Consider the following 14,715-nt stretch of genomic DNA (forward strand, 5'->3'; position numbering starts at 1 on the left):
CAACAGCGGCAGGAGGACTTGCTGGTCAACCATGTAATCCCGATGAACATTTGGATACCCCTTGATAGTTTCTAGAACATTTTTAATATTTATTATATCACTCAAATTATTATGACAACTATATGTAAGAGGCATTAGATCACAAATACAACACAAATAGAAAAAATAGGAGTTCGGAGAGGTGAATATCTATCTATCTATCATCTATCTATCTATCTATCTATCTATCTATCTATCTATCTATCATCTATCTATCTCCATCCCACAGTCACACAGTTAATAAATGGCAGAGTCTGAACTTTGCCTCCTCATCTAGTGTCTATGGGGCCACATTCTAGGTCTGAAAGATGCAAAATGATTTATCTTCCCTAGGCAGGTCTCACAGTCCAGGTGGGAGGCCAGGATAGGAATAAACAACACTTTGGTATTTATCAGAATAAAGAAGTAGAGGCGAGGTGCCAAAGTCATGGTGTGTTTAGCAAAAAGATCCACAAAGGGGATGATGGTTGTAATGTTTGGTAAGCCTCGGATACGCTGAAATGGGTGCATGTGGTGGGGGAGTGTTCAGGTGGTGGGAATCGTGCCAGCAAATGCTCGGGCGTCAGGATGAACACTGTATCCCCTGGGAACAGGTGCACAGACACAAACAGTTGGAATCTCCATTCTGAGTGGGAGTTAGAGGAAACAGAATCAGAGCAGGCAGGAAAAAGCCACGTTATACAGCATCCCAGGCCACAGACTAGGGACTGTCTGTACTTGCTCCATGGGAAGTGACCAGTAATTTCTGAGTGGAGGTGGTGATGTTTGCAAAGTTTTTTTTTTTAATCTCTTTGAACTTTTGAAGAAAGCTCAACATAGCAAGACCGTACGAAGATGGTTTAGTGGGGGTAACCATGACAGGCAGTGTCTTAGAGTGAGTTCCTCCCAAAGTCAACCCCAAACCAGAGATTCAAGTGAAAAGAACTGATTTTGGAGGGGATGCCAGGAGATACCTGTAAGAGACCAGGAGGGAGAGAGAGAGAGAAAAGAAGGCTGCCGACCAAGTGCTCCTTGTTAAGCTATTTACCACTGTGGATAACTAGAGAATAATCTTGTTGGGGAACTCTGGGAGCCCATGTAGAGCGTACGCTTTGGTAGTTTCCCAAGGGGAACAGGAGCCGGGGCGCTTACGCATGAGCTCCCACCAGTTGTTGGCTGAGGGCTACTCCTGGGGGCAGAGGCTGTAGGTCCCCAGCACTCAGCCTGGCACAGGGGAACACGACATCATGTGGCAGCCTCGGGAGAAGCCTTCAAAGATACACCCACTGGCAAGGGGGGGATGGGCAGTGTGCAGTGAACAGGTGCAGGTGGCAGGTATGGAACGGCTCCTGGCAGGATCTGCTACAGGCAGGAGTGACCGAGGATTATTTCAGTCCCCTGAACAGAGAGTGACATGGGTCCAGACCAATGTGCTGACAGCAGGAAGCAAAAAGAAGGAACAGGTTTTAAGAGCTTTTATAAAGAAAGAATTGCCGGCTTGGTCTTCCAGACTCTTGCCTTATTAGGTGACAAGTGACTGTAGCCACTTAATGACTTTGGAATTAAATTCGGAGAAAAGTCGGCCTGGCCCCACATGCCTTCTTTGTAATACATCTTTGAAAATAAGTATTCATAAGACTAATTTAAAAATACCTATAAATTACATGTATCAGGACAGGACCTGGAGAAAGGGGTGAAACAGCTCATAAACACACTCGCGGGAGAGCAGGGAGCGTGTGACCCCATTCCAGACTCACTCACTTTAGCTGCTCTGTCCTTTTCATGGGAACAAAAGAAAAAATAATGAAGAAATAATGTGAATCAAGGAGCATTACCTAGGAATAACTGAGATTAAAAAAAAAAAAAGTAAGACAAGTACAACCTAACAGTGGGCTCAACTATTTCTAGCAGGAGCTTTTGAGAAAACTCACCAAAGTCTGAAAATCAGAAAATAGGAGCATTGGAGAATAATATACTGGGGCATTAATTCAGCCTCATTCTCATGGCTATAACTAAAAGAATGAGAGTTATTTCCCCCTTTTCTCACCTCCATGCTCCTTAGCAGGACAAATAGACTTTAAAAAAGAAAAGAAAAAAGAATAGGAAGGAAAAGAAAAGAATAGGAAGGGAAAGAGGAAAAAAAAAAAAGAGAAAAGAAAAGGGGGAGGGGAAGGGAGAAGAGAAGAGAAGAGAAGAGAAGAGAAGAGAAGAGAAGAGAAGAGAAAACAGCCAGGATTCTGGAAGAACGCAACAGAAGTGGAGGGAAACCACTGCAGGTGTCAGGAGGGTAGAATGAGGCAGGGGCTAGGAAAGGGGGTGGAGGTGGGGTGGCAGGTGGGGCTCCTGGAACGTGGAGGAACAGGAGGTGGAGCGCAAGGACCTGCCTCTGAAGGTCACGGGGCTTGGGGAACGGGCATCTCCTTGGCAATCATAATGAACTAAACATAAAGGCCCTACTCCTCTATTTTATAGGCAGCGAGAGCCCCAGAGGACCCCCATGATCCATGAACAAGGGAGGGGTGTCTAAACCCAACTGAAAGTATTCACTAGCTCTGGTGAGTGGGAGTGTAGCCAAATCAATCTGATTTAAAAAGACAAAAAAATGCTGATTTTTGCAGCAAATTCACCCCTGCAGCAGAAGGAGTCACTGAGACACAACCTTTGCTTTTCTTTTCTTTTTCTTTTTTCTGTTTGCTTTGTTGGAATTATGTACCGGGAAGCCCCGTTTTGAGATTCACGTGGGCTGGGGGGCAGTGGGTGATGGTTTGCCAAGTTTATGGAAGTCACCATCCGCGTGACTTTTCCCAGACCCTGTCCATCTGCATAGGCTCCTGGCCGTTTCCTCCCCTCTTCTGAATTCTTCTCCTCCCTCCATCAGGATTTGATTCGTGAACAAGAAGGGGTACGTATACTCAAGGGGATGGAGGTCTCTGGCAGGACCCGAGAGGAAACAAAGCAGGGAGAGCAAGCAGACAAAGCGCGAGAGAGAAGCAGCACAGGGGGCTGGGAGGAAAGGCAAAGCAGAAAAGCAGAGGAAGAAGAGGGAGAAGGCAGAGGGGACTGCTGAGCCCCCGATCCTTCTGCCTTAGCAAATGCTATAGACACCTGAATATTCAGTGCTCAGCGCTCCTTCCTCGGTCAGGGAGAGAAGCCCCCAAAATGCCTCTGTGCCAACTTGCTAAAGAGTTATGGACACAGGTGCTTAGCCAGATGTCTCCTGGTCATACTTCATTTACTTAGTGACATGTACGTATTTAAAACCATTGTTTGCTCTCACTGTCCCATTTCATTTAATGAAATCTCCATGTTCGTTTTTGGTGGGAGTATCCTTGTCATCGAGAGAGGCACTTTTGAAGTCACCCAATACTTGTATTCAGAAAGGACTTAAACTTTAAAGTTTACAACTTTAAGAAATAATGGCTGTATAAAGTTTTTGCCTCTTTTAAACAAATTCCTTCAGGTGCCCTCCATTAGCATTAATGGAACTAGCTAATGGCTCATCTTTTCCAAGCAATACTTTGTTTTCCAACAGAAAGTAACTGAGAGAAATCTCCAAAAATGAGAACATTTGCAAGGACTGTATTGAAAGGTGATTCCCTTTTCCTTTTCTTTGAAGTGAAATTCAGGCAAATAGGATACAGTTTTTCTAGAAGAGAGAATGTGATGGCTCAAGGCTAGGGCTGATTAGTTTTAAGATATTCCAGAGATTTCTGAGACCTCTGCTGTCAGGCCAGGCTTGGGACAAACTCCAACCAAATTATATAGAGAGAACACAACCCTAACAATATTTCAGCTTCAACTGGGTTCTAGAATATTCTATCCAGGTCAGCGTCTCTAGAAACTGTGCCCTGAGAGAATGCCAGCCTCATCTGCCCCTGGGGGTTCACCTGGCAATGTCTGGAGACATTTGGGGTTGTTACTACTGGGGCTGTATTAGAGTTCTCCAGAGACACAGAATCAGGAAGATCTGTGTATACACACATAGACTGATTTTAAAGAATTGACTCACACAATTATGGAGGCTGACAAGTTCAAAATTGGTAGCTCATGTCAAAGGGGCATCAGGCTGCTGACCTAGGGGAGAGCTGACACCGCAGTTCAAGTACAAAGGCTGTCTCCTGGAGGAAGTCCCTCTTGCTTCGGGGAGGTCAGTCTTTTGTTCTACTCGGGCTTTTGATTGATGGGACGAGGCCCAGCCACATCATCGAGGACAATCAGCTTTCCTCAAAGTCTCCCAACTTCAGTGACAATCTCATCCCAAACCACACTCACGGAAACATCCAGAATAATCTTTGACAAGAGAGTTGGGCACTGTGCCCCAGCCACGCTGACACTAAATTAGCCTCATGTTCCTGGCATCTGGCAGCCAGGGATGCTACTACGATCCCATGGTGCACAGGACAGCCCCCACAACAATTATCCAGCTGCAAAGGTCAACAGTGCCAAGGCTGAGAAACCTCCAATCCTAGGCTCCGGTCACGCACCTGGTAACATGACTTGAACATCACTGACTGGAAGGTGATGGGTGTTTTTCAGTTTGTGGGGCACCGTGAGGTTCATCTGGAAAGAAACTGGTGACAACACTTTAACGAGGATCATTCTTCCCACTCTGACTCGCTGGGAAAGAGAATTATTCCACCGAGACCTACTTATGACAAGCCTGCTGGTTTGGGATTTCTGAGCAGACAGAAATTTAATTTCTTCATGCTGAGGCTTCAGTCAATCTTTCAGCTGCAGAAATGTTCTGGAGAGAAAGAAAGGAAAGAGGGGTCCTCTGACCTGCGGAAAATGTGAGCTCATATGTTCCTGGAGCAAAACCAACCTGGGGTCTAACTTTACTGGTCACCAGCGTAGCCAGCGAAGCAGGACAGGCACACCCAAGCCTGACAATGAATTTGCCGAGAACAACAGAGCAAATGAGTCAAGGGCACAATGGTTGCCTTTGTTCATTTGCTCATTCATTCACTCGCTTAACTCGTGGACGGCCTAGAATGTACTGGGTCCTGAGCAAAGAAGACAGTGAAACGCAATTGGAAGTATGTCATCCAGGAGAAGAGGTTGTTCATGTGCCGATATACAACCTCGAGTAGAGGTGACTGTTGCTATACTCTGGAGGGAAACAGTCCTGAATTTGGGGCCAGAACTGGGTTCAAATCCTAGCTCTTATCCTTCCTGGCTGGCGCAGTCAGTCATTCTCTTGGCTGTCCTATAAAATGGGAACGGCAACACCCGCCATCGCACCGGTCACATGGACTTGTGGTGAGAAGCAAGGGCAGTAATGGCTGGCTCTGCCTTGTCAGTCCTAAAGCACTCAACTCGTTTTCTCAACCCGGGCTACACGTTACAGTCACCTGGCAGCTTTATAAACTTCCGATGCCTGATCGTGTCCCCCACAGCCCAGACTGATAGGGTCGGAATCCCTTAGTGGAGGGATCTAAGCACTGGTATTTTTAAAAAGCTCCCAAGGAGAAACTAAAGCACAGCCCTCCTATACAAGCCTTGTCGATTTGTATAGTGTAACTTTCCCCAAGTATTCATAGCCAAAACTTCTAATTGAGCGACCCTTGTATCCCAAGGTTGGTTCAGATGTGACATGGAAAGTAGATTTGGGCCATTCTCCTATTTGGGGTTTTGCTTTTGGTTGAGTCTGGGGTCGGGGCAGGGGACGGATCTCATTACAGGCAGTGACAGGAGGTCCATCTACCAGGTAGAGTGTGATTCCCTGATGGCAGGAAACAGGAGTCTTTAATCCAGCAGACACTGGATTTTCTGCTCTGTGATTGGCACTTTGGAGATACAAGGGATGCAGCAATAAAATGAAGAGACAATAGTCATGGAAATCATGTTCTAGCAGGAGGAGGAAGACAATGAAAAGTTAATAAGTAAAAGACGTAAAATGTTAGAGGTGATAAATACTATAGGGGAAAATGAAACAAAGAAAGAGTATGGGCCTCTGATCCTGTGGAAGAAGTGAGAGAATGAGCCTTGTTGGTACCTGAGGTACCCTGTTTTAGGCAGAAGGAACAGCAAGTGCAAATGTCCTGAGGCAGAGGCACGCCACATTTGTTTGAGGAACTACCAGGAGGCCAGTATTGTTGACGAGAGTGAGTGTAGTAGGAGATACAGAGTTGTCTGCAGGTCTGATTACAGAGCCTTGTAGGATAGCGTGAAGTCTTTTATTTTTACTCCAAGTGAGAAGGATTCTGAGCAGAGGAGTGGATGATGGGGCTTGTGTCTTTGCTGGATCCTCTGTTCTGCCATGTGGAGAATGAACCCAGGGGGACAAAGGGAGAGGAAGAGAGACCAGATAGGAAGCTGTCCTGATACCCGGAGAGGGAGCTAAGACCAGGAACGGAGCAGGAGAAGTCGGGATAAGTGCTCGGGGAGCAGGGGAGAAGCAGCAGCGTTCAGGCAAGGTGCCAGCATCACAACTGATGATTCAAGGACAAGTTGACCAAAACATGGAAGCAAGTCCAGTGTCTGGGTGTCAGAAAGCCAGAGTCCACCCACGAAGGTCAATGCCACCTGAAGCCTGTGGACGGCCTGAAATGGCCTTCCCCTGTAGCCCTCTGACCTCGTGCACCTTGCATTTGAAGTGCTCCAGGCACTACCACAAATGAAAGTGCTTTCTTGATGGGGGGAGAGACCTTCAGCTTTATGGAAGCCTTGTGAGAACGGGAATTCAAATACTGCCAGTCACCGCCCCCTGCCTGAACATTTCTAAAGAGGTGACATGCAATGGGATTCTGCAGAACCTTGCTTGAGTGTTATCGTGCATCACATCTGTTAGAGTGGGAACTGGCAGGACTGGACAGATGCGATGCAAGCAAACAGGGTAGAGCCGTGCGCTGACCACTCTGCTGAAGAAAGCCCTGTGCCCTGAACGTTCCTAACTGCTAGACAAATAGAAGCGTGCAGCCGAGGGCGGACATCTGCCACCAGATGGCGCTGTTTCCCCTGAACTGCCTGACTACTGGGCCCCACGGTATGACTTTCTCCCCAGGATTCTTAGCAAGTGGTGATCATTAATCTCTCCTAAAGTCGAGTGCCTGGAGCCCCAGAGAGAAGGGGTGAATGGAGTCCTGTCTCTTCTTAAGCAATTCTGCAGGCTCCCCTGGCATGAATGACTTGAAGATTTTGTTCTTCCCAATCAAGCTCTCAACAGAGATTAATACAGGGGTTCTTAGCCCCTTTGGCAGCTTCTCAACTCCTTCTCAGCATCGTGCTTTTACATGCATACAACAGAAGGCACAGGATTACAAAGGAAGCCAATTATATTGAAATGAAGTTATCAGAATATTCAAGAAAATGTGAGATATAGTAATATATGTGCTCCTTAATGCACCGAAGAATAAGATCCAGGGGCAGGCCCCCTATCAGTGTGCTTTTGAAATAGTAATGTGCAAAAATGGTATCTCGAGCTATCTGCCACAACGGTAATGTGATGTTTGTGGCCTGCAATCATATTGGACGAAACTGCTTAATTTTAGTAAGAATTTAGTGAAAACAAAGATGTTTTCCTTCCTTCCTTCCTTCCTTCCTTCCTTCCTTCCTTCCTTCCTTTTTGAAAAAAAACAAAAAACAAAAATACAGTCCATGAACCTCTTGAATTCCATCCAGAAATCTCTTGGAGATTGCGAGACCCTAGGTTAATAATCCTCGGTTCAATGTCTCTTAAGTGGGTCCAGCACACATTTGCCAACTGAAGGAAGCAAAATGTCGCTCGCGCTAGCCAGGCTCCACTCAAAGAAGGAACGGCTCAGTATGGGGATCCAACACTCCTTTTCCCTCCCCACCCTCCCTGTGTTACCCTGCCCTACAGTTCTTCCTCTCCTCATCCTTTCTGGTCACACTTTTTAAAGATTGTATTTATTTATTTATTTGAGAGAGAGAAAGAGAGGGTGAGTGGGGGAAGGGCAGGGCGGAGGGAGAGGGACAAGCAGACTCCCTGCTCAGTGTGGAGCCCAGTGTGGGGCTCAATCTCATGACCCTGAGATCATGATCCTGAGATCATGACCTGAGCCTTGAAGCATGAAGAGTCAGACACTTAACCAACTAAGCCACCCAGGCACCCCTCTTATCACACCTCTGAAGCTCTAAGATTTCATTACCATCTTCTCATCCTACGATTTATTCTCTCACCTTCAGCAACTGCAGCCAAAGCCACTTTTGGGGACCTCTTTGCTCCTCCCCTTATTTCTTTATCCAAAGAAAAGATTAGTCTCCCTCCGTCCCAGAAAGAACGCTCAGTCATTTTTCCTTTGCTTTTCCTTTTCTTTCTTCTCCCTTTGGAGGTAGAGGAGGAAGAGGGAGGACGTGGTAATTGATGAAAGTCAGAAAAGCCTATTCATTAGACTAACAGAAAATATGACAGCTGGAGAATCTCTACCTCATTCTACCTCAAATACCCCTCACTAGTCTCTATCCTGTACTCTATTTTCCCCATAGCTCTCATTCTTACTTGAAATTATTTGTGTATTTACTGTGTGATTTTCCATTTCCCACACTAAAATGCAAGCTACATGGGGGAAGGAATGTCTTTTTCATGATGATCTCTCGAGTGCCTGGAACAGGGCTGGGTGTAGAGTAGATGGTCACTATTTGTAGATGCATAATTTGTTAAAGGAATGAACCGGTTTGGAATGGAGTGGGAATGCAAATAACTCCAGAATTTCAAATTTTCAGTCTTTTCCCCTATCATTGTGTTTTATTGACTCGAGAAGTACAAAAACACCCTGAGGGAGTTGTACAGGGTGATATTAATGGAGTGGAATGCTAGTCTGGAAAGAAGGTGACTTCTTAAGAATTAAAGGAATAAAGTAGAGGATGAGCTTTGATAATTATAAGTGATACAAACATAAGTATCTTCATTTTATGTAATGCAAATACATTTTGCCTCGTTACATAGGCTAGAAAATATTTAATGAAAACAAATGTTTTTCTCCCTTTTTTTTGAAGCATGAAGAACGAAATCCTATATTTCATACTCTCGGTCAAATGCTTGTGAATTTCTATTGTGTGAATTTCTTTTAAATATGAAATTGAATATATATGTATATGTGGAGATACATATATATTGCAAAGTATTACAGGCTGGGATATTTATATTAAAAATATATGTATAATCTTTTAATAGTCCAAATTCAGGTTGGTATTTTTATTATTGATTTCTTTGCGTATTGTCTTACTTTCTCATCATGCCAAGATAGACAAGGATATTTCGTCATTTTACCTTCGTTTGTGTGTCTTGGTCCAGGCAAACACAGGTGTAGTTCCCTGAGATACTGAACTGTTCCTTTTGTGACCTAACGGATAACATGAGTAACAGAAGACTCTACGTGAATAATCCGCATCATTTAAATTTTCTAAGAAGGAAAAAAGTAAGTTCTGCAAATCACAGACCTGTAAGTCAGTCTCCGTGACCAAGGAGTCAGCCGCCTGGAGGAGCTGTGAGGGACTCTGGGGCCAGCAGGTGGCGCTAGCGCGCAGTCACCGAGGCCTAGCGGCAGCTCGGGAACTTTGCCCAGCGCGCTACACTGCACCGGCGGCACACCTCCGCCCAAGTCCTCCTTAGTGCCTAGTGCCAGAGCACTAACGGTGGTATATTTTCTGACAGGTGGAAGGATGGAGACTAAGCACAAATGAGGTGAATTCAGAGCATTTAAAAACAAATAACTGGCCATTCTCCAATCTTCCAAATTTTAAGATGTTATCCTACTCTTCTTATTACCAGCCCATTTTTAATCAAATGTGTTAATAAGAACTGGAGGGTTGACTCGGGTGATTTTCGGCTACAGTGAATGAGGTCTAATAGCTAGAGTAAGAGAGAGGGTGGGTTTACCCGCTCTGGGCGAGGCACACTACCAGGAAGGTTGCACTCAGTTTGGAACGCCCTATTTTGAAAGATAGTGACAAAGTGGAACGCTGTAAGCAGAATGACAAGGACGCTGAGGACTCGGGGTATGTATCTGAACTACGTACAAGAGACCTGGGGATGTTTAAAGATGAGGAGCAGCAGGAGTCAGAGGGGGAGAGGGCACAGCACTCAAGTCTTGAGGAGCCCATAAGAGAGAATGGAGTCTGGACAGGACATGCAGCTGCTGGTCTAGGACCAATTAGGGGAAAACAAAGAACTGGAATTAGGTCCAACAAACAGAAGAAAATTCAAATAGTCACGGATGTTCAGAGATGAGGACACGTCATTAGGAAGGAGTGAGTTCTCATTCACTCAAGTCTTCAAACATGGATAGGCTCTAGCAACGCTCTTCAGGGGTTGGGGGACGAAGGCTTGAGCATCAGATGAGTGGGAGATGAGGTCAGGGTTCACCGTATGCTAGTCTAGGTACGGGTGATAGTCCAGTATAACATTTTTACAAAGTCCCTAGAAAGACAGAGGCAACACACATCACTAATCTTAACTGATTCCACTTAGAGGACTATTATTTATTCCAATATTTTGCTTCTTGCTTTACCTTACTTTGTAAGGGTAAAATGCCATCTTTTACGAACTAATGGTAATGATAAATAGTATTCGTTTTTAAATATACTTTACCAGGGGGCACCTGGGTGGTGCAGTCGGTTAAGCATCTGACTCTTGGTTTCAGCTCAGGTCGTGATCTCAGGGTCCTGGGATTGAGGCCCCCATCAGGCTCTGTGTTCAACCTGGAGTCTGCTGGAGACTCTTTCTCCCTCTCCTTCTGCTCCTCCCACTGTTCTCTTCACTTGAATAGATAAGTCTTCAAAAAAAAAAAAAAAAATATATATATATACTTGACCTGACAAAATAAAAAGTTTGGCAACCCTCTACTGAAATCTCTTACCTGTCTTGAAATATAACAATAAAAATTGAAATAAAAAAAATCAAAGCGCTATTTTGCTTATTGACCTTTAAGGTTCCTTCCAATCCTGAGATGCTCTCATTCTAGAAACTAATTATTGCGCATTGTTAGGGACTGAGATTCTCTTAGACTTGCTTTTTCTCCCGGGTGACTCTAGAACGGTGTTAGCGCATGTCAGGGCCTCCTGTGCCTGGCCCACCCCTTTACGCTCATTACTTCCTGATTTTTCTTCACACTTTGACCACATAAGTGTGTGCCTCTGAACACTATCGTTGAGATTTTGCATGTATTTAGACTTGATGAAAACAGGATCAGAGAAAATGTGTCCTTTTTCATTTTTCCTCTTTTGCTCAACATTTTTAAAAAAGATTGATCAAGCTTGTTGGATGTAGCCTTTGTGGCTGAACACAGTCGGACTATGACACACTATATCAATTTTACTTTGATGGATGCCTTTTCCAGTGTTTTTTGCTGTTCTGAATAATACTGCTCTGGACATTCTTAGTCATGTCTCCTCGTGCAGAAGAGTTGATGTAAGTTGACTATTTTGTATGAAACACAAGTTTTGTGAAAATCAGATATGCTTTCCATGCACGATCACTTGGCCCAGTCGTTATTGCCCAGGAGGGACGTATGATGAAATACAATGTATTAACACAACCAGGAAACAAACATCTAAAAGTATTATGTACACTCTTAGAAGTATGGTCATTTATCAATTTGCCATTCCCCCCGACTACTTCCCCAATTCAGAGATCTGCCTGAAGTCTTTTCCATTCCTTTCCTTTCTTTTAAACTTCATTTGGAGAAAATTTTACACACATACAAAAACTCACAAAACATGAGTACACAACTTAATGAATAAAGGTAAAGTATCTACCCTTTGTGTCAAGAAACATTTCTAGCAGCGGAAAGGTCCCTCCTGGTCACGTTCCCCTCCCCCTCCCTTTATGTTCATCACTTCCCTGTGTTGCTTCCTCGATTTTCTTCAACTGCATACGTGTGTGCCCGTCAACACTGTCTCGGTTCTTGCCATTCTTGACCTTCGTAAAAATGGAATCATAGGGAACGTTATGGATTGAATGTCTGAGTCCTCCCCGAGTTTCTATGTTGAAACCCTGCCACTCAGTGGTGATGGTATTAGAAGGTGGGTGTTATACGCAAATAATGAATCATGGAGCATTACATCAAAAACTAAGGATATACTGTATGGTGACTAACATAATAAAAAATTATTATAAAAAAAATAAGGTGGGGGCTTTTGGGGGGTATTTAGGATTAGATGAGGACATAAAGGTGGGGCCTCATGAGTGGCATTAGCGCCCTTCTTCGAGTCACAGGAGAGGTGGCCTCCCCTCTGCCATGTGGCAGACAACAAGAGGTAATTCTGAAGAGGGATCCCACCAGAACCCTGCTGTGCAGCACCCTGATTGTGCACTTCCAGCTTCCAGACTAAGAGAAATAAATTCCTGTTGGGTATAAAGACAATATTCATTTTGTGTCTACTTTCCTTTGCCCAACATAAAAAAAAATTATTCATATTGTTTGTGACTATTGTTTATTTTTTAAAGTTTTAATTTAAATTCCCGCTCATTAACATACAGTGTTATATTAGTTTCGGGTGTACAATATAGTGATTCAACATTTCCTTCCATCACCCACACTCATCACAGCAAGTGCCCTCCTTAATTCCCATCACCTGTTTCTCCCATCCCTCCATCCACCTGCCCTCTGGTAACCATCAGTTTGTTCTCCATAGTTAAGAGTCTGTTTCTTTGTGTGTCTTATTTTTTTTCCCTTTGCTCCTTTGCTTTGTTTCTTAAATTCCACATGAGTGAGATCATATGGTATTTGTCTTTCTCTGACTTATTTCACTTAGCATAATACTCTCTAGCCCCATCCATATCATTGCAAATGGCAAGATTTCATTCTTTCCTATGGCTGAGTTATTTTATTACATATATAATGGAATATTATAGATATATATATTTACATATGGAGATTTTTATCCTCTCTTCAATCGATGGACAGTTGAGCTGTTGCTCTAATTTGGCTATTGTTGATAATGCTGCTATAAACGTCAGGGTGCACGTATCCCTTTGAATTAGTACTTTTGCACCCTTTGGGTAAATACCTAGTCACGCAGTTGCTGGATCATAGGGTAGCTCTATTTTTAACTTTTTGAGGAACCTCCACACTCTTTTCCAAAGTGGCTGCACCAGTTTGTATTCCCACTGACAGTGCAAGAGGGTCCCCTTTCTCCACATCGTCGCCAACACCTGTTGTTTCTTGTGCTGATTTGATTTTTGCTGCTACATGGAATACCACTGTATAGAAATTCCACAACTTATCAATTTTACTCTGGTGGTCATTTTTTCCTAGTATTGTGATTATGAACACTGTTGCCCTGGGCAGCTTACAGGTCTCCCGAGGCGCTTATACAAACATTTTCTAGGGTATATCTATATCTATATCTGTCTATATATCTATCTATCTAGAAGTAAGAGAGCTAGATCAAGAGAATGCGTATCTAAAGTTAGAATAGTGCCAAACTGTTTGCCAATATGGAAACGCACATTTATATTCCCATCAACAATGCATATGAAATCTCATTCATCGCTCCATGCTCTTACCAACGTTTGACATTGTTAGACTTTTTAAATCCAGCCAGTCTTGAGAATGTGCAATGACACCTCATTGTGCCTTTGATTTATGGAGCCTCTGTATTAATAAAGGTGAGTATATTTTTATTTGGATTCCCACATTTGTTAAGTGCTTAAGTCTTCTGCTCATGTTTTCTACAGAGTTGTTTTATGGCCCGTAAGAATTCTTCATTTATTCTGAATAATGTGTTGCAAATATCTTTTTCCACTCTGTGGTATGCATTTTCATTTTTTAATGGTATCTTTTGGTGAACCAAAGTGTTAATTTTAATATAGTCCAATTTATTAATGTGTCTTCAATAGCACCTTCTACGTTCTGTTTAATATTTTCATACTTGGTGATTACGAAGATAGTCTACTACGCTGCCTTGTAAAAGATTTATTGTTTTGCCTGTCACTTTTAGAGCTTTAATTCCCTAGAGCTGATTCGTATGGTTTGAAGTAAAAATCAAGACCTTTCCTTCCTTCCCTCCCTCCTCCTTTTCTCACTTAAGGGTATTCAATTGTTACAGCACCATTTATTTAAAAAGACATTCTTCCCCTATGACTTTTCAGTGGCTCTGTAGTTATAAATTAAGTGATAATTTATGTATGAATCTGCGTCTGGGTTTTCCACTTCGTACCATTGTCTACTTGTCTATCCCTGCACCAGCACCTCAGGTCTTGTGTCCATAGCACTGTAATTAGTCTCGATATATGATCGAGCAAGTTCTGCCATCTTGCTCTTCTTCAGCAGCGCCCTGGCTCTTCTTTGCCCTTTGCTTTTGCACTGAATCTTCAGTACTGTAAATGTGGATGCATTTAGCTTCATTTCTTTCCTTCCTCCCTCTTCCCACTCACTGTCCCTAGGAAATATTGAAGATGAAAAAAACAAATGGAAAGATATTCCATGCTCGTGGACTGGAAGAACAAATATTGTTAAAACGTCCATACTATCTGAAGCAATCTATAGATTTAATGCAATCCCTATCAAAATGCCAACAGTAATTTTCACAGAACCGGAACAAATAATCCTAAAATCTGTATGGAACCACAAAAGACCCGAAATAGCCAAAGCAATCTTGAAAGAGAACAAAACTGGAGGTATCACAATACCAGAGTTCAAGATATACTACAAAGCTATAGTAATAAAAACAGTATGGTACTGGCACAGAAACAGACACATAGATCAATAGAACAGAATACTGAGCCCAGAA

At 43.4% G+C, this 14,715-nt stretch overlaps 1 long non-coding RNA gene across 2 annotated transcripts in view; it reads left to right on the forward strand.

Annotated features, from left to right (window-relative positions):
• Nucleotides 1-9,433, forward strand: part of LOC103663224 — a 17,992-nt gene extending 8,559 nt beyond the window's left edge. For both annotated transcript variants that reach the window (XR_568715.2, XR_568716.2), the window contains exon 5: nt 9,275-9,433. This is a non-coding gene — a long non-coding RNA (uncharacterized LOC103663224). The remainder of the gene's footprint in view (nt 1-9,274) is intronic.
• The last annotated feature ends 5,282 nt before the right edge of the window (nt 9,434-14,715 follow it).

Source organism: Ursus maritimus, unplaced genomic scaffold (assembly GCF_017311325.1).
Source record: "Ursus maritimus isolate PB19 unplaced genomic scaffold, ASM1731132v1 scaffold_34, whole genome shotgun sequence".
Taxonomy (NCBI): domain Eukaryota; kingdom Metazoa; phylum Chordata; class Mammalia; order Carnivora; family Ursidae; genus Ursus; species Ursus maritimus.